Here is a 19,088-nt window from a genome sequence, read left to right as displayed (position 1 = left end):
ATTTCGCCATCGTCAATCCAAACTCGGGATGGGAGGTTCACATTGTCGTCTCTAGAACCTCTTCCTCTCATGTATTTTGTCTTCGAAACGATGATGGCAAGTTTAATCCTGCTGGTGTCAGCCTTCAGTCTGATGTACGTTTCCGACATCGCCTCAAAGTTCCGTTGCCGGACTTCCTGAAGATCGTGCCCCACTCGTGTCTATCCCCGCTCTCCTTAATACATCTTCTAACGCAACGTTGAATAGCAGGCACGATAGACCATCACCTTGCCGTAACCCTCTTCGAGATTCAAAGTGACTCGAGAGTGTCCCTGATACTCGAACAACGCACATCACTCGATCCATCGTCGCTTTGACTAATCGTGTTAGCTTGTTCGGGAAATCGTACACGTGCATTATCTGCCATAGCTGATGTCGATCGATTGTGTCATATGCCGATTTGAAATCGATGAACAAATGATGTGTGGGCACGTTGTATTCGCGGCACTTCTGCAGAATCTGCCGGATCGCGAATATTTGGTCCGTGGTGGCGCGGGAACCCATGAATCGCGCATGGTAGTGCCCCACGAACTTCCTTGCAAATGGTGACAATCGGCGGCAAAGAATTTGGGAGAGGACATTGTAGGCGGCGCTAAGTAGTATGATCGCGTGGTACTCCTCCGAAATAATCTCCTCCTCCCAAATTTTGGCGATTACCCAGTGCAGCGCTCTAGCCAGTGTTTCACCACCGTACTTTAATATCTCGCTGGGTAGTTGATCTACACCGGCAGTTTTGTTGTTTTTCAGCCGACCGATCTCCTCCTTGATTTCTTGGAGATCAGGGGCCGCTATAGTCTTCTGCGCGTGCTCCAAGATCCGTTGCCATATCGTCTTCGTCCTCTGCTGCTTCACCGTTGAGGTGCTTGTCATAGTACTGCTTCTATCTCTCAATCACCTCACACTCTTTCGTATGAAGGTTGCCGTCTAAGTCCCTGCACATATCGGCTTGCGGAACGTAGCCTTTGCGCGAACTGTTCAGCTTTTCGTAGAACTTCCATGTGTCATTTACGCGGCACAGTTATTCCATCGCTTCGCAATCTCGTTCCTCCTGTTGGCGCTTCTTTCTCTGGAGGACCGAGCCTGTTCCGTGCTTGCTTGTATCGCTTCACATTCTGTCTCGTTACGTACTGCAGCATCCTCGCCCGTGCTGCATTCTTCTCCTCTATTAACTGCTTACATTCGTAATCGAACCAGTCGTTTCTTCGATTCGGAATCGCTGTACCTAGTGCCGCTATAGCAGTACTTCCTATGGCGGAACGGATCTCGCTCCAGCCATCTTCAAGAGTAACTGCGCCCAGCTGTTCTTCCGTGGGTAGTGCTGCTTCCAGCCGCTGTTCGTAGTCTTCGACAGCCCTGGTGTCCCGAAGTTGCGCGATGTTGGACCTTGGCGTCCGACTACGACGAGTGTTGTACACCGTCGAGAGTTTTGAGCGCATGCATACTGCAACTAGGTAATGGTCCGAATCTATATTCGCACTGCGGTAAGTACGAACGTTGGTGATATCAGAGAAGAATCGCCCGTCGATTAGAACGTGATCGATTTGGTTTTCGGTTCGTTGGTCAGGTTATCTCCAGGTGGCTTGGTGGATATCTTTGTGGAGGAAGAAGGTACTTCAGACTACCATGCCACGGGAGGCTGCGAAGTTCACGCATCGTTGGCCGTTATCATTCGATACGGTGTGCAAGCTGTTTGGCACGATTACCGGTCCAAACATTACCTCCCGTCCTACCTGAGCGTTGATATCACCGATGACGATTTTCACGTCCCGTTGCGAACAGCTGTCGTACACCTCCTCCAGCTTCGCATAGAACGCTTCCTTCTCGTCGCCAGGTCTCCCATCGTGTGGGCAGTGTACGTTGTTGATGCTGTAGTTGAAGAAACCGCCTTTGATCCTCAACTTACACATCCTTGCGTTGATAGAAATCCATTCAATCACATCCTACCCAGTACTACAAAGCCGGTTCCCAGCTCGTTGGTGGTGCCACCGCTCTGGTAGAAAGTAGCCGTCCGATACCCGCCGTCCTGTCAAGCAAAGTGCCTGCAGTGCTACGACTTCAAAGTTGCGTTGTTGGAGTTCGTCGTAGATTATCCTGTCGAAAACTGGAAAGCAGAGTGACCTGCAGTTCCATGTTCCGAGTTTTCAATCGTAGTCCTTATTTCGTCACGTACGTCTTTGCCGATTGTTTCGATTCGTATTTTCTTCTGCATTGTTCGTAACAGTTAGTTTTCCAGGGGGCCTTCCCCAACCCCCTGTCTCGCCGGAGGACCATCGTGTCAGCTCTGTTTAGAGTTCCACGCTGACACGAGGACGATACATCAGCCGGCCCTAATATGGAGAACAGATGCTGTTTTGAGCCGCCCCTAACATGGGGAACAGACGCTCGAATGAACTCACCCTCCGAAAAGAGGAGCCCCCCTTCCCTGTCAGCATACGACCATGGTCCCACCGAGGTTGGTTACCCGATTTTTCCTCTAGTTACTCGTACCCCAGCTGGCACCGCGGGGAGGTAGGGATAGAAGTTACTGGACAAGAGGCTAAGGACCACTGTGGCGAACAACCGGGTCTATATTACGCATTGCCCAGTCATTTACCAACCACATGAAGCACCAACAAAACACTAAAGTTTCGTGAAATTTTTAAAATTAGTGCACTCAAAATTTACCTGAAATATCATTTGAAGGCGGCGGACGGAGCATTTTTCGAAAGACTTTGTCAAATCAGTTAATGCTAGATGTTGAGATGAATGCAACGAATGGAGGATTTTTTCAGGAGATTGTACGTGCAGATCGGTTTACTAAGCAGGCGATTTACAACAATCTGATGAGTTTATTTGAATAATTGCACCTTCACCAACCGTTATATTTATGTCCGATTGCTTCAAACTTGTGAAAAACTCCGAAAACCCTAATTTCCAAAAATTTATCCGAAGCATGGCCGTGTTTGATAGCCGCCCATTTCGGGTCAATTCTAGCTGTAAACATTTACATTTACATTTTTTTACACATTGTTTGTGTTTGTTGCTAAGAAACTTGTAGTACCCAGCCATCCATCGAGTAAAATTAGGCGACCATAGTATTGCTATACTATCCCCTGACTCGTCTTCAATTTTGTATATCGCCTGTAACTCAAGTTTCTTCCTCCGTATTCTTAAAGTCTGTGTGTGTATCAATTATCCCTCCTGAAAAGACCTAGCTGATGGTGAAATGGAACAAAATTCGTCACCTAAGACTTCCATTTAATCAGAACTAAGTATTCTAAAGACTTGGAAAGAACTGACACAAACATTCAGTCATGACAGATGATTCAAAACTCTCTCAGATAAGCATGTAATTGTGATATCATTTCTAAAACAAAAACATGACATTATTAACGACAAGTATTTTAAAATTCTTCATCGCATCTACATACCCGTTCAGATAGTCGAGATCGATGGTGTGGACATTCAATACAAGCAAATGATCCATTGTAGTAATAAGATCCGGCGAGGCAAGTGCGCAGAGAACGAAGATGAAACCCCTTAAAAGAAGCTCTAAGCGCTCTCTTGCGGAAATACTAAGAAGAGCTAGGCCATCCACCACGGCAAATCGTTATGCTCTCTTAGGTCAGGAAAAGTGATGCTTCCTAATGTGGAGAGATCTGTCATTGCTCTCAAAAACTATAGGCAGACGAGATTCCTTCTAAAGGTTATAATTTTTATCTTGAAATGCCGCCGAAAAGGCGCTGTCACATAGACGAAGCCAACACATCCTGGTCTTAGAAATTTGAAACAAAACAAGGATTTTCCAGCCCTTCCAGGAGCACCAAAACTTCCAAGTGGCTCAGTATTTTAACCAGCATTTTAACTTAATGCAGGACTGGTTGGACATATGCAACCCGGCACAGAGCATACTTCAATTCTCACAATACGTCATGGAGCTGACTTCTCGATGATAATCGATCTAGCTTACTCCTCGATCTTTGCTATAGCTTCAAGGAGGCTGTCTCCTCTACTGCCCACGGCAAAATTTCTAATAGTGTTATACTGTGGAAACGAGCGGTAAAGCTTGCAATAATTTTCTCTATTTTTTTACTTTTATGTCTTTTCGGTTCTAATTTTTTGTGTCGTCCCAGTAAACGCAATAGTCACCAGGAAGGTATAAATTGATTCTGGAGAGTGTTGGCTTATTGAAACTCTTTTCCAGGTTGTCCGCCGTAACGTTTATTGTAAAAATAGTGTGGAGTGCAACTCAAACACATTTGTTATTTATGCTTCTATCCATGTTAGATTTGAGAACAACGCCATTTATTGTGAATAAATCTGAATGTGGCTGACAGGACCGTACCGTGCTCTTCTAGCGTTTATATTAGCTCTTTCGGACAAAAATTAGTTTTAGAGTACCTGGTACACTTATTCAGACTTATTTCATGACTTATTCTCATTTGTTATGTAGAGCAGATAAAGATTTCAGCGCCTCTCAAAGATTGGCGCTCTTGGCGGGGCGCGCTATGGGCCTGCTTGAAGAACAACTCATGAAATAAAGAATGGAAAACACTGTGTTTTTTCATTCCACGAATATAAATAACTGCTACTTCTAGAAAAGGTTTCTTCCCATATTTTTCTGGCCAACGATTATGTTTTTTGGCATGAAAGAATTTTCGGCTAATTATACGAGGGAGACATTTCTGAGTAAACTACAACAAGCTACTGAAATAAACAAGGTTTTTTTTTTCAAATGTAACATCCGTATCGCAACGCTTGCTCTGTTTAAAAAAGAGGAAAAATGTTTACACATATATAAACGGTCTTAATACGGTCTTCTTATTAACTTGTTTAATTTTTCTCCAGCCTGTCGCTGAAGCTATACGAGGGGAGTGGTATTACGAAGAGTAAAGATTTTCTAAATCACAAAAAGAGCAGACTGACTCGCGATTTGAACCATTGTAATCAAGCTTGCTTACAGACAACATAGATTCCCCTGCGCTCTTAGCAAAGTTTGACTTCAACGTTCCAGGAAGATCTTTCCGGAGAAATGATTGATTTTTTCTGGCGCTCAACACATCGAACGCTATACGGCCGGAATAATCCACTGGATGTTTGCTGCCAGCTCTTCAACAACGTTTATCCACTTTTTGATTTTAGTATAAGTAAAGAGTCTTTCAAATGAAAAATAATTAGTTTATAGTTAAATTATAGTTTTTTAGGCTTCGCGATGTAATATTTTTAATCGAAGACAATACACAATCAATCAATAATTAAAAAGTTATCATTCACCCAAACAAGACCATGCGTATTCCCCACGCGCAGTACATACTCAGTGGATTAGTTTCCTAGTTGGTCAAATGAACACTAAACAAAGAAATTAGTTTGCTCAGTCTAAAGAAACGTCAGCTCGATTGGCATCAACCGGCGGATACGTGTTCCCTTACAATGCCATCAAATCAAAGAACATTTAAAATTGCATACGACAAAGTATGTGCAATTCAGAATATAACGAAATGAAGATTGCTTAATTAATATCATTAAAATAAAATCGGGCAAAATTTGTTGCATAACCGAGGTGGTTCATTTTCAAACATAGCATTGCTGATGAATCACTTTATAAAAATTAGTGATAAGGGATGCGGACGAAAATGGCTGATCACTGGCCAATATTAAAACATACATTTTTGTTTTGGTGAAAAAGGTCACTTTTTTCAGTGTATATTTTTTTGTGCAGAAGTCTTCATTCTCGGGTAGTTTTACTGTATAAAATACGGCAATCGAATTCAGTTTTTTTTTTAGAAAATGCTGCACTTGAGTCAATATGATCTCATTGACTGTGGAAAAGTTTTATCGGAATCGTCACGTTTTTAAAAGATTTTCGGGTGGATCTTCTGAACGCGTGATAGCAGGTACAACAGCCACAGACGTGTTTGGTATCACACGTGGATATTAGCGGTATTTCTGGTTCTAAGTTGCTCTTAAGAATCAGATGAGAAACAAAAACAGTCTCGAAGCCAAAAACTTGCAGCAGTGAAAAGCCAGAACAGACTACACCATCGCCTTCAACTTTGTGAGCGGGCATGTATATGCGTTAGTCGTCCATAAAAGACCAGTAACGTAATTTCCTTGCTTTAGACAGAATATCGCAATTCTGAGCTTATCTGGGCGAACTTTCGAGATATCATCATCCTCCATCCAAGGCGGAATATTTCTATGTCAGTTCTTTCGAAATCTTTAAAACATCAGATATGGTCCGAATGTGTATGGTTTAAAGCGGAAAGTCTAATTCTTTGATGATGAAACTTGTTCGTAATCCATTTTAACAGCAGCTGGATACCCAGAGCTAATTGAAAATTCATGGCACACGAAGGAAGAGACAGAAGTTACGGAAAGTATAATAAATGAAAAGACAAGTCAGATCATGGATAAACAACCTAGATCATAGAAGCATCTCTTTTTATCAGCATATGCAAAAAGATGGGTGGATAACGTCTAGGACATAGCCCGAATGCAGTGACGGCACTTGGACTGGCGATTCGAATCTAAAGATATGCATCACAATCAACAAATCTGCCAACCAGGTCACAGACCCCAAAAATTGTCTCCTCAGTATACTGGCCTTGATAGGGTTCCACTCAAAGTCGAAAAATGTCTTTTTCGTTTAACAAAATCAGACTAAAATAACGACAGAGTGACTTTCCAAACTACTGGAACTTTGCGAAATCGAAAATGAGACGACAGCCTACGACAAAGCATACGTGTAAATCCAATTTTATTATTTCCTCTGCGCACTCGTTTTAGCATTGAGATTGAGAACGTCATTGGTACCTTCGATATTGAACACAGTGCTGAGAAAACGAAAATACACTAATAACGTTTACAATTTCATTTTATGAAAATTAAAATGAGATAAAAAATTACTGACTGTAAATTAAAACGAGATTGAATGTTCGTATTACCATAGGAAAACGAATGTTCCTATTTCTGCTAGTCGTTTCCGTAGAATCGAAACAAGATGGGGTTTTGTTGTTATTGCTTTGTTTTCCATGTATGTAGTAACGAAGGAGGCATAGAAAAGACGAAGGGTGATCCATTGAATTTCATAGCTCATTGTATGGATAAAAGAATATTTGGACTTGGTTCCAATATTTATACACATTCTGGTTATTCAAATAGACGATCCATGAGTGCCACTGACAGTCAACATCGAGCTGAAAGCAGTTTCCAAATGAATCAGTTACCTGTTCGCGTGTACAGTGGTTTAAATCTCAGGGAAAATGATGTAAAATCCATCCAACTCATTGAACAACAACGCTATCAAATTAATTGAGGGACCCTTTAGGGATAAGCTCGTCCACACTTGATTTTACCTGCTACTCCCATCCTGTTAAAAAAACTGGGACCCGATACGGATTTTATCCAACCGAACACCTTGAAAATAATAGAATAACAAGGGTAAATCAGACAAAAATACAGTTTGACTACTTCGTAATCTGGATCAAGAGGTGCGGCTTCATCTTTTATTTCGAAATCTAGTGTATTAATCGTCAAATAAACAGGAATAGTCAGGAAATGTTACATATTTTGGACCATCTTTTTCCATTAAACCACCGTTGAAAAAATATTTTGGACAATCTAAATGTTCACATATTTAACTTTCTGATGAATTCATAAATGATTAATTAGGAAATGCTTTTCTATGACTAAAGAGTGATCTTTCAAAAATTCAGAGTTGATGCACAAAGACATACCAGTTATAATTGGGAGCATGGCGATTACTAATCACGCTTTTGGACATACCAAAAATGAACATTTGGACACATCTGATCTTTTATTTTCACTTAAAAACTATTGCTTGCCATTTTATCAGCATATTAACCATATGTATAGACTTTACAAATAATAACTTTTCAATTTTGCTTACAATATCAATGGTACCTCTTACCTGTTTTGGACCCAATCAACTGAAATATGAAAACACGGGCGGTAGTCAGCTAGTTTCGTCCGCTTCCCTTATCACCTATTTTTATGAAGTGATTCATCAGCAGTGCTGTCTTTGAAAATGAACCACCTTGGTTATTCAAATATTTTTTTCCGATCTTTTTTAATACAAATAATTAAGCAGTCTTCATTTCGTTATTTTATATTTTGTCGCATGTAATTTTAAATGTTCTTTGATTTGATGGCATTGTAAGGGAACACTTATCCGCCGGTTGATGCCAATCGATCTGATATTTCTTTAGTCTGAGCAAACTAATTTTTTTTGTTTGTTTAGTGTTTATTTGACCAACTAGGAAACGAATCCACTGGGTCTTTAATGCGCGTGACGAATACGCATGGTCTTGTCTGAGTGAATGATGACTTCTGAATTATGTATGAGGGTTGAGAATTGACAATTCGCAAGAACAATTCACAATACAATTTGCGGTAATTATTTCAGCACGAGGAACAAAGATTTTATTGTCATATTTAATGGTTTGCTTTTAGTTCATTAAGTGGTCAGTCAATTATACTGAGCTAAGAGTAAGTATGTGCTATTTGGAGACGGGGTGTGTTTGATTCGTGTATGATATTAATATCGTTTATTTTTTCTGTTTTGCGTCTTCATTGTAATATCTCAACGTTTACTCGAAAGAGGAGAAAAATTTCAAGTTACGGAATCTCAATATGCTTTGTGATAATACCTTTAAAGGACATTTATAATGTTTCTGCCACGCTATTAGGGGGAAGAACTATGACAAATAAATGGAATGGGGAGCACTTCATGTGCTTTGATGCAATTGACCGTTTTACGCACGATTGTACGATGTATATATAAAATTCCATAGAACATGGACACTTTTGCGTGCAGCGGAAGTATTGTGCTTCTACAAAAAAACGAAAAACTGAAATCATTTGGTTCGTATTAGACCAAGGGGATAAAGAGCGTGGTAATATGAGAGAAAGTTAGTTAGTATTGGGCAATCTTTGCGTGACATAATTTACGAATGGTCCACAATACCACTTTTAAACTCATTGTTTATGGTCCATTTTATATTGTCGAGAACACTCCTGACAGCCAGCAAACCGGAGCTCAAATCGTATTCGATGAAACAAACTCTCTTTAAACGGTTACCCAGAGTTTAAATGCCTTAACATCTAGAATATTTACGTATCCTACAGTCAATAAACTATTCAAATTTTTTAGTCATGAAAATATATTCTCAGTCGCAAATGATTATTAACCCACCCACTACCCAATCCGTGTTACTTTTGTGAATGTCGCTGAGTCGGGGCCTTTCGTTAAGTAAGTACCACATCAATACTTCCTTTCTCGTATCCCAAGTTATGGTAAAGATGGTCGTGACCCGCAATGGTGGTTTGCAGGCGAAAATTTTCGCTTAGACTGGACCAATTATTATTCCCAAACAATGCTCCTGAAGTACTCTGGCTGGAAATAAGAGTCATCAGTCTGCAATCTGTGAAGTATACCGTACTTACGCAACTCAACGCTACGCTACGCAACGTAAATCAACTGGAATGTGAAAACATTTTTAAAAATTTCAATTTACTGCTTCCTAACATACTATTTCACCGATAAAACAAGAGATGCTTTCTAGTATGATAATTTCAATGTTACCTTAATAATATTGCAATTAAGCAATAAAATTGGACTAAACCGTTTTGCGCGTTAAGGGCACAAGACCTAAGATAAATTAAGTTTTGCTTTTTTGTGTTTCGAATTCATCCCCTTTTCCCCTTTTCCCCTTACCAAGTCCGGACCTGAACCAGACCCAGACCTGGTGCTTAGATCCAGACAAGTGTCTGGATCTGGACCCTCGGTTCGGATACGTGGATCCAAACCATAGGTCTTGCTTCCCATACATGACGGGAAGGACTATTCATGTTTTGTGCAGTCGCTACCTTGCTGTTAACGTCCGTGATAGAAAAGAAATTTCAATTTAACGCCGGCCGAAGTACCCCACCACTATTCCGAGTCGTTTTTTTCTGACTGTGCTTTGAAGCTAGCCGAGTGTGAGCCGATCTTCAAATACGGAATGTGTCGCGTAGAAAAAATCGAAACTCGTCTCTATCATCATTATGTTCGCTTTGCTCGATGCGCAATACAATGACAAGCGAAGTGCTACACACTTCCAGACAATTCGACGCGTTAATATTTATTGAATAAGAATTGATGAAACATGAGTGCGATGCAGAAGAGATTTGAATGTGTTGGTATTGCCGTTTGGGGAATTTTTTGTTGGGACCGTTTTAGCATGAAACGTCTTGCTATTAGAGCATTTTTTTATTATTACCGTAAAGGTATTACGGCCGAGTTTTGGGTGTGGTAGTTGTCCAAAATACCCTCGTTACCCTACGAACTGGGAGCCATTCGAGTCAAAATTAGTTAATCTCGGTAATATTGGGTTACTGACAAAAACAGATCATTCGTCGGGGCATTACCAGTTCAAGATTATTAAACCTTTCACTAGTAAATATTGTTCTTATCTGTTGTCTGGCTGCTGGCTCTTCTTACTAGAACTTAAAAAGTTCATTGATGTTTATCCATGCAATAAAACTGCAACACACTACCGCAAATTATTTTAGTTTTCCTGAAAAGGTAACTACTCAACTGAAGAACTCAATCGGATGTTCCAATTGCATATCGCTTTCCTGTTGACGTTAAATTTGAACCCTTTTAAAGTACATCCACAAACAATAAAGATATTGCGAAATATGTAAACTAATGCGTACAGTTTCGTCGCTTCTACTATGCTTTCAAGTCTTTTGAATTTCCATCTCCGACCCCTTCACCAACTCACCGGAACTCGCCGTGATCGTAACTAAAAACAGCAACCCAACTTCATAAAAGCCGGAACGAATCAACACAATTTTAGTTCAGCTAATTACTCCATGGCACAAATAATTTACCTCGCTACCGCCCGACGACGATGCGTCGTTCCATTTCCCGGCATCCGTTTTGTTTCACTCACTCGCCCCGGACTCATTTGATTATCTCACGCTTTCCCCTTCATTCCATCCCGGTTCTTCCCGATTGGCACAGCCCAGCAACACGTAGAAAGCGAATTTTTCCCAGTTTTGTTTTGCTTCGCCACTCGCTGCTGAAGGGGGGCGGGCTGTTGAATTACCCGCAGTCTCCACACTCCAGAGAATGAAGAGCCCGCGATGTACCTACAACATAGGCGAAGGGAAACGGAAATTTTCGCAGCTTCAACAACGATTGTATGGATATGGTCACACGAATGAGCATCCAAAACGGATGGCAAAAAATAGGTCAATCGTTTCTTTTATGGTGGCTGTTCTGCGCACGCGGTGGTTCCGTTGGGAAAAACGATTGCGCGGTGAGCGCAATGGAAAAACATAATGAACGGCGGCCGTGTGTATCTAATCGGTATTTTATTTTTCCTTCCTTCGGGCCTTTTCGCTGACTGCCTGTTACGATTCCAAATGATAGGAAGAGTGTGTCTGATTCGCGCGTAATATTTACTTTCGACTGGAAAAAAGGCGCGGATGATGGTGGTTGGCAGAGAACCGGGCTGCGTCGTGGAGGCTTGTTTGCTACCGGCCAGCGCCAGACGTGTCGGTTTGCGTTAGAACGAACGCGCAATGGTGGAAATTATGATTGCCTTTCGCTTGCGGGGTTTTCCTTCGTTTTCGGATACGAGGACGGGGAGAAAATTCACTTTCAAGCGGTTGTCTGCGGAAGGTTTAATGATGTTGTGAGGATCCAAATACGATGTAATTCATTTTATCAGAATGTACAGAATGATTGCGCAATTAACAATGTATCTATTATTAAAAATTGCATTAACATAATAATTTTTGTTGATCCATTTCGCTGATCTGAATTGTTTCAACCATAGTTTAACAAATATTGGAGTGAAGAATTTTTTTTCAAACCTACTCAAACCCTTTCGAGATTTTAGCAAAAATTCTAGCTGGTGATGCCAGGAAATCCAGGAGTAATGAAATAACTGATTCCGGGTCTGAAGTTGTTGCTTCATTTGTGCTGGTACTCTGGCAGAAAACAGCTTGAATTCTGGATTTAATTTCGGTTGGTCGGGCTAGCATGAAAATTTTAACAAAAACAAGACTACAGAAATCCCTTTTCAATTCTCTAATGGATTGTACAGTGGATGTGAATAGATTAAATTTTTTGCTAGATATTAGATCAGCGAGTTGAATAACTAGAGCTACATAAGCGGACAAATGTTCAGTTGTCTTTCTACTGAATGGTTGTTTCGACAGCCTTTCTGTTTCGTGATTTAAGCCAATAGAGCGTCTCTAATACCTGAACCACTGGTAGCCTAATTTGTGGGTGCAGTTCAGGAAATAGTAACTACTTAAATAGCTGCAACCAGTACCTCAAAATCAACAGCCAGTACCTTCTGTGAGTGGTGAGTCATCACCAATTTTTATTAAGTGATTCATCAACAGTACTATCTTTAAAATGAACTACCTCGGTTAAATAACTTTTTTTCCGATCTCATTTTAATGCAAATATTTAAGCAATCTTCATTTTGTTATATTCATGCACATAATTTTGTCGCATGTAATTTTAAATGTTCTTTGATTTGATGGGATTGTAAGGTAGCCAATCGAGCTGGCCTTTTTATTTGTTTGTGTAGTGTTTATTTGGCTAGGAAACTAATCTATTGGGCATATATAATGCGCATGGGGAATCCGCATGGTCTTGTCTGAGTGAATGATGACTTTAAAATTGTGTATAAGAGTTGAGAATTGACAATTCGCAAGAACAATTCAAAACCAATTACCAATTTGCTGCAATTATATCTGCATGAAAAACAAATGTTTTATTGACATATTCAATGATTAGCTTTTAGTACATTCAATCGTTAATAAATTAATGTTCTCATTGTATTGAGTACTTTCATATGCTTTGGAGTAGTACATGTGCTAAATTATTGTCATATTAACCATATTTCTTCGTAATTATAAAAATAAACTTGATTATTGACGCAAAAGGTGACAAGTTGGTTTCTTTTCATTCTTATTGTCTCCAATCTTGCTCAAGTAATTAGCATGAAAATCGCGCAACTTATATTCCACATACATAGTTAATCGTTTCAGGTATTTCGGTAGTGCGTATTTTATACCATTTAAAATCCGCCTCAGATGGAATAACAACGCGCAAATAATTACAAACATAAGAATCAATCGTCCGTGGAGTAAGAAACTAATACATAATTGTCATTAAAAATAATACTAAAATTGGGAATCGATAAATTCTACTTGTATTACGAAAACTTAACATAGATAGTCCGACGAATGTCTAGAGACATTGAAAGTAATCGTTTTTCATTATATTGTATTGTTTTCGCAATGAAGAAGCAATTAATAATAAAATCGTTCACCTACCGTTTGATTCGATTAAACATAAACAACGCTACCGGCTGTCCAGAAATGAAATTGCTTTTTCTACAAACCAAGCATTTTAAAATTATTTCCACAAACGATAAATCTATCATAAATTCTCGGCAGTCGGCTGCCCAGAGCAATAAACACATGATAACACTACTGAGAGTTGCATAGATCGTATCACTCATCAAGATGAATCCAGATTTGCGTAACTTTTTACCCCATCTTACTAACAATAACTCCTTCCCGTGGCAAACGTGGAGATGCAGAGGTATACACGGTCTCCATATCAACGTTTGTTACACTAACATTTCTTCCCTTCCCCGATGACTGTAAGGACGTGGCTGGCGCCGTTATTACCGTTTCACAGTATATAACTCTCGAATCATTGTATATTTAGGATAGGTAGCTACTCCCAAGCCCCATTCGTTGATTCTCTGTGTATTTTTTGTTTGTAAACAACTGCGCAGCTTAATGTTTAAATTACGTTATATACAGTTAAGTATGCAAGTTGACATTTTTGTGCTTGTTAAAGAAGTAGAGCAAACTCCCGCATTCAATATAAAAACTTTCCGAACAGAGCATCCAAACACCAAAAATATTAAACTAATTCATTAAAAAATCTGTTTTAATCTAACTAGCATTGACATGAGATTTTTCTTATGTTACTATTTGCTCATTCGTTATATTGCAATACTTAATGGAGTTTGTCTGAGCATCTCATTCTTTAACGGTTCTTGATGTGTCAGCAATACTTGCTTTGAAAAGTAACCAACATAGAAACGCAATTAGAAAATTTCCGTTTATATTCAATTGCAAAGTTATGCAGCACAGTATATTTTACCAATTTTAGAGCGTCGAAAATTCATGGTAAATTCGCTTTGTTTTGACTGAGTGGAATTAATACTTTTTATTTCAACATATCTTGTGAACAAAATTTATATTATTTCATTTCTGTTCATGATTTCTAGTATATTAGTCACAACTCACTATTCGTGCTTGTGCTTCTTCGATTCACAAAATCATGAAAAAGAATCATGTATTCGTACTTGTTCATGATTCCTGGTATGATAGTCAAAATCGGAAAATATTCATGTATACGTGAACTGATTCATGATTCCTAGCGAATTAGTAACGACTGATCATTCGTGCTCGCCAAATTGTTCACAAAATCTTAAAATAAATATTCATGTATTCGTGAACTGGTTCATGATTCCTAATACAATAGTCATGCCTGGAGGGGCGGGCATAGCGCAGTTGGTATGTGGACTGCCTTGTACGCGTCTCACCTGGGTTCGATTCTTAGCTCTATAATCGAAATAAAAATGTCCCGTCTAACGCCGTGAAATAGTTCACAAAATCATAAAATATTGTTTATTTTTTCGTGAACTGGTTCATGATTCCTGGAATAATATTCACGATCTTTAATCAGTGCTTGTCATGAGATTTTCCCTAAAAAAAATCAATTTCATGCAACTCTGTACATGGTTATGACATTTTCAAAATTGGGGTTTCTTCTTGAAATATTATATAGGTATGCGCAGCTGCTAGCGACTAACAAAAGGTTAAAAAATTGATTTTATAGATGAAACCTTGACAAACATTTTGCAGAATAGCGCACATGTCTAAGTCATTTTACTTCTTCAAAAAAATATCAAACATTAGGTACTTTTTGCACAAGTATATAAGACTACCGCCTTAAAGATGCATTTGAGTAACATTACTTCATGTGTCAAATTTGAAAGTGAGCTCAAGAATAAAATATCACGATAACGTACATTTAACTTACGAAAATTGTGGCTAAAATCCTGAAATCATGAAGATAAATCACACTACTCGTTACCAAAATATCAAAATCGTGAACATAAAATACTCTATTTGCGACTAAAATATCACGATAACATGAATATCATGAACGTAAATCATACTACTCCGCCAGAATTATCCGTTAGTAAAATCTTGAATAAAATATAACAGTAACGTGATGAGAAATTTCTAAAATCGTGACAAATTACGGACACGAATCATAACAAAAATAAGCATATCCAGGGAACAACCACAATAAGGGATCATCCATAAATGACGTAGCATTATATGGGGGAGGGGGGAGTTTTGTATTTTGTGATGATGTGTGACGACAGGGGGGTAGGGGCTCATGTCATGCTACGTAGCTTTTTTAAAGGGGAATAGAATAGAATTTTTAAAAAAATTGCGGGGACAAGGGGGGGGGCAGAGTTACCGTCAAGCTACGTAATTACCTGGGGGGTATTTACAGGTTTGTGACGAAATGCTACGAGTGGGGAGGGGGGTGTTAAAAATCGCTCAAAAAATGCTACGTCATTTATGGATCATCCCTAACCAAACCAAACAATGAAATATTACACCCTGTACATTTTTAGCATGAACTAGTTTTCCGAAAATACAAATAAATTCTTAAATACGAGATTTGTATGTTACTATGTTTTAATTGCCGCAAGGTTCTACTGTATCGATTTTGTTGGCTATTTTCGGCAAATTTGAGACTAAGAGAAACGAAAGCAATGAAATTGAAAGACGGATAGGTATTCTAGAGCGAATCAGTTATAAACTTAGAACGGAAAACTAGAACTAGGCAGGCTCATTTTGGCATGATCGAAAGAAAAATGTGAAGAATTCTTTGCCTTCTGCAGAGTAGGAGTTGGGCGTTGCACCCAAGTCTACCGCGTGGTCTATGGTAGAACATAACTCATCATCATGTTTTACCGCCGACGCCGGTAAAGAAAGCAGAAGGCAAAGAATTCTTCACATTTCCTTTCGATCATGTCCATATGAGCCTGCCTAGTCCTAGTTTTCTGTTCTAAGTTTATAACTGATTCGCTCTAGAATACCTATCCGCCTTTCAATTTTCATTGCTTTCGTTTCTCTTAGTCTCAAATTTGCCGAAAATAGCCAACAAAATCGATACAGTAGAACCTTGCGGCAATAAAAAACATAGTAACAATAACAATATTGTCGCACTGTTGGCTACTTTGCTGATTCCATTCCAAATTAATATTTATGACGAATGTCTCGATATTAAAAGAATGATTTATAATGTTCAGGCTTTGCATCTACCAGCTAGATAAAATGAGGGACTAGACAGTCGATCAATGGCATTGTAATTTTTAACCCATTATATCCTAGCGTATGGAATTTCATACGCAGAATTATCCATTGTTTAACGAGTATTTACTGTAGAATTTTGGCATCTATCTGCTTTATTATTGCACTAACGGGATCTTTACACCTCATATTTCATTGTTAAAAAATACTGCTGCCATTTTTTGTAATTTTATTTACATTTTTGAACCGTCCATAGTAGGAGCAAATGGCGGTTGAAAAGTAAGCAATACATTTAGTTAGGTTTTATTGTTGGAATTCGTTCTAATAATTCCATTATGTGACAAAACGTTCCCACAGGTATAAAAGAAGTGTTGTCTATCAGAAAATCCGAAGAAATATATGAAACAACTTAAAATTTGTTGTTTTTATTTAATCGTACGAAATTTTTTGCACGAGATATTTTCATTCTCAAAACCATTTTAAGCGGCGATTTTATTTTTCCCATAATCTTTGATACATTTTTTGATGGAATTGAAGATATCACTGCATTTGGCTCACTTTTTGAAACCCCTGGGATATAATGGGTTAATGCATTTAAATTTACTCGTATTTCATTTGCGTCATAAAATTTATTTAGTATGTATGTATATAAAGTTTACACTCTTCGTATGCAAACACAATTGCATGCGTTTCTCTTTATTTCAATCTCAATACCTCCCGCTTCCTAAATTTGCCATTGATCTTTCGAAATCGGTGTTTGAGGTTCGATTGAAACTTTGGTTTTAGTCTTCGCGCATCTCTTTGCAAGCATCATCTCTGGTCAAAACCACCAAAGGAGTATTCATCTACTATAATCAATACTAAAAAACTACATTTGATATACGCAATTGCCGTTCAAACAATAATCTCCGATATCACCAGACCATCGACCAGTACCCATAGCGAAATAGTGTACCAAAAAGAAGGCAATACAAGAACCACTCAAAAACACAATAAGCATCGAACATCCAACAACGAAAAACAACACTACTCTAACGAAAACGACACAGACGAACACGGGGGCGAGGGAGAAGGCAAACTGAATGATCAACATTCAGCAAATGAAGGACTCTTAAGAAAGAAGATTCACACGTGTAGCGACAAGCAGTGTGCCCAGAGCAGACGACAGCAAGAAATTGTCACTTGAATTTTTAATTTGAATTGTTCTTTCATTTCTTATATTTTGTAAGAATATACAAGACTAATGGCTTAATTATGCTAACGCCGCGAACCATTACAAATAACCGTAGTATATGTGGGGACAGCGCGATATTTTCGTTCCTATGCAGTGTTGCCATCTGCTATTTTGAGCACATACTAGCCTCGGTCGATGCTCACTTTTTATGCCAAGTTGAAGTTATAGTTCATTCTTGTCACAGCTGCACTGAGCAGTGGCAAAAATCGAGCAAAGAATCTTTTGTTGTGCTGATTTTTTGACCATCTTAAATTGAATGTTTTTCATCTGAAATTGCAACGTAAATAATTTTAAAGTGTTAAGAAGTTACTGAAATATTATTACCGATCAGGGTTTTGCGTTTGCTTCATTGGATATTTTTCTTCGAAAAAGAGGTTGAGACAAACGTGTCGTATACGTTCGGACACCACTTTTACGCATGCGTACAAGCTTGCGTACATAACATTGCCAAATGAAAGTAAATAAGTCTTTAAGATACTTATTCTTATTCTATAATACCAATTAACAAATAAATATTAACCAAGAAATTATTATAATGCATTAAAATTTGAATTGTCTTTAATTATTTAAATTGTTTGAAGTGTCCCAACCCATACGACAAAATTTTTGTTGGTCATTTTGTCGCCATGCAGAAAATTGAGCCTGAGTCTTATTGAAAATTGCAAGTAAGCATCTTCCAAGATATCAGCTTCTAAACAAACCCATCCCGACCTAGACTACAATTCCTTATAATTTTTTTTTGTTGAAGGATTTCTTCACCAACATTCCTAATAGTTTTTGGAGAGCCGACAAAATCTCTCAGAAATTACATGCGAAGGATTTGAACGAAAGATATTTTGAAAAAGTTTGTTATATTATTCATCATTTTTATAAATATTTAAAAGACCCACGGTTTTTTAAGCTCAGACAAAGAATCGTACTAATAAATGAGTTGAAAAAAATATACTATGAAGAACTTGTTCTCGGAGCAACATTCATAATAATATCTGTATCATGAAAATGGAAACGTATGCTACACATTCGTGAATCACTTCACGAGCACGAATGGTGAATATGCTATGAATTTGCGACGTTGCAGAAATGGATCAATGAATAGGGGAACTGTGGGTAAGACGGACAGGTGAGGTAAGACGGACACATGGTTATTTTAGGGATATAACAAAAAAACTTCAATTGCATTGTATGTGTACCCTATCATTATGGGTAACCTTGAATTATGAAACACTTAGTAGGCCTTGAATACTGCTAAACGTGTACAATTTAAGCAAATATTGATAATCAGTAGTATAGTTTCGTGCGGATGTAATTTTCAAGTTTCCGATTTTAAGGTTTAGCGATGAAAAAATCAATTCTTTCGCGGATTTTTTCCTTTATTTCGATAAAGTAACTC

Source organism: Topomyia yanbarensis, chromosome 2 (genome assembly GCF_030247195.1).
Source record: "Topomyia yanbarensis strain Yona2022 chromosome 2, ASM3024719v1, whole genome shotgun sequence".
Lineage (NCBI taxonomy): Eukaryota > Metazoa > Arthropoda > Insecta > Diptera > Culicidae > Topomyia > Topomyia yanbarensis.
This window is presented reverse-complemented; position numbering follows the sequence as displayed.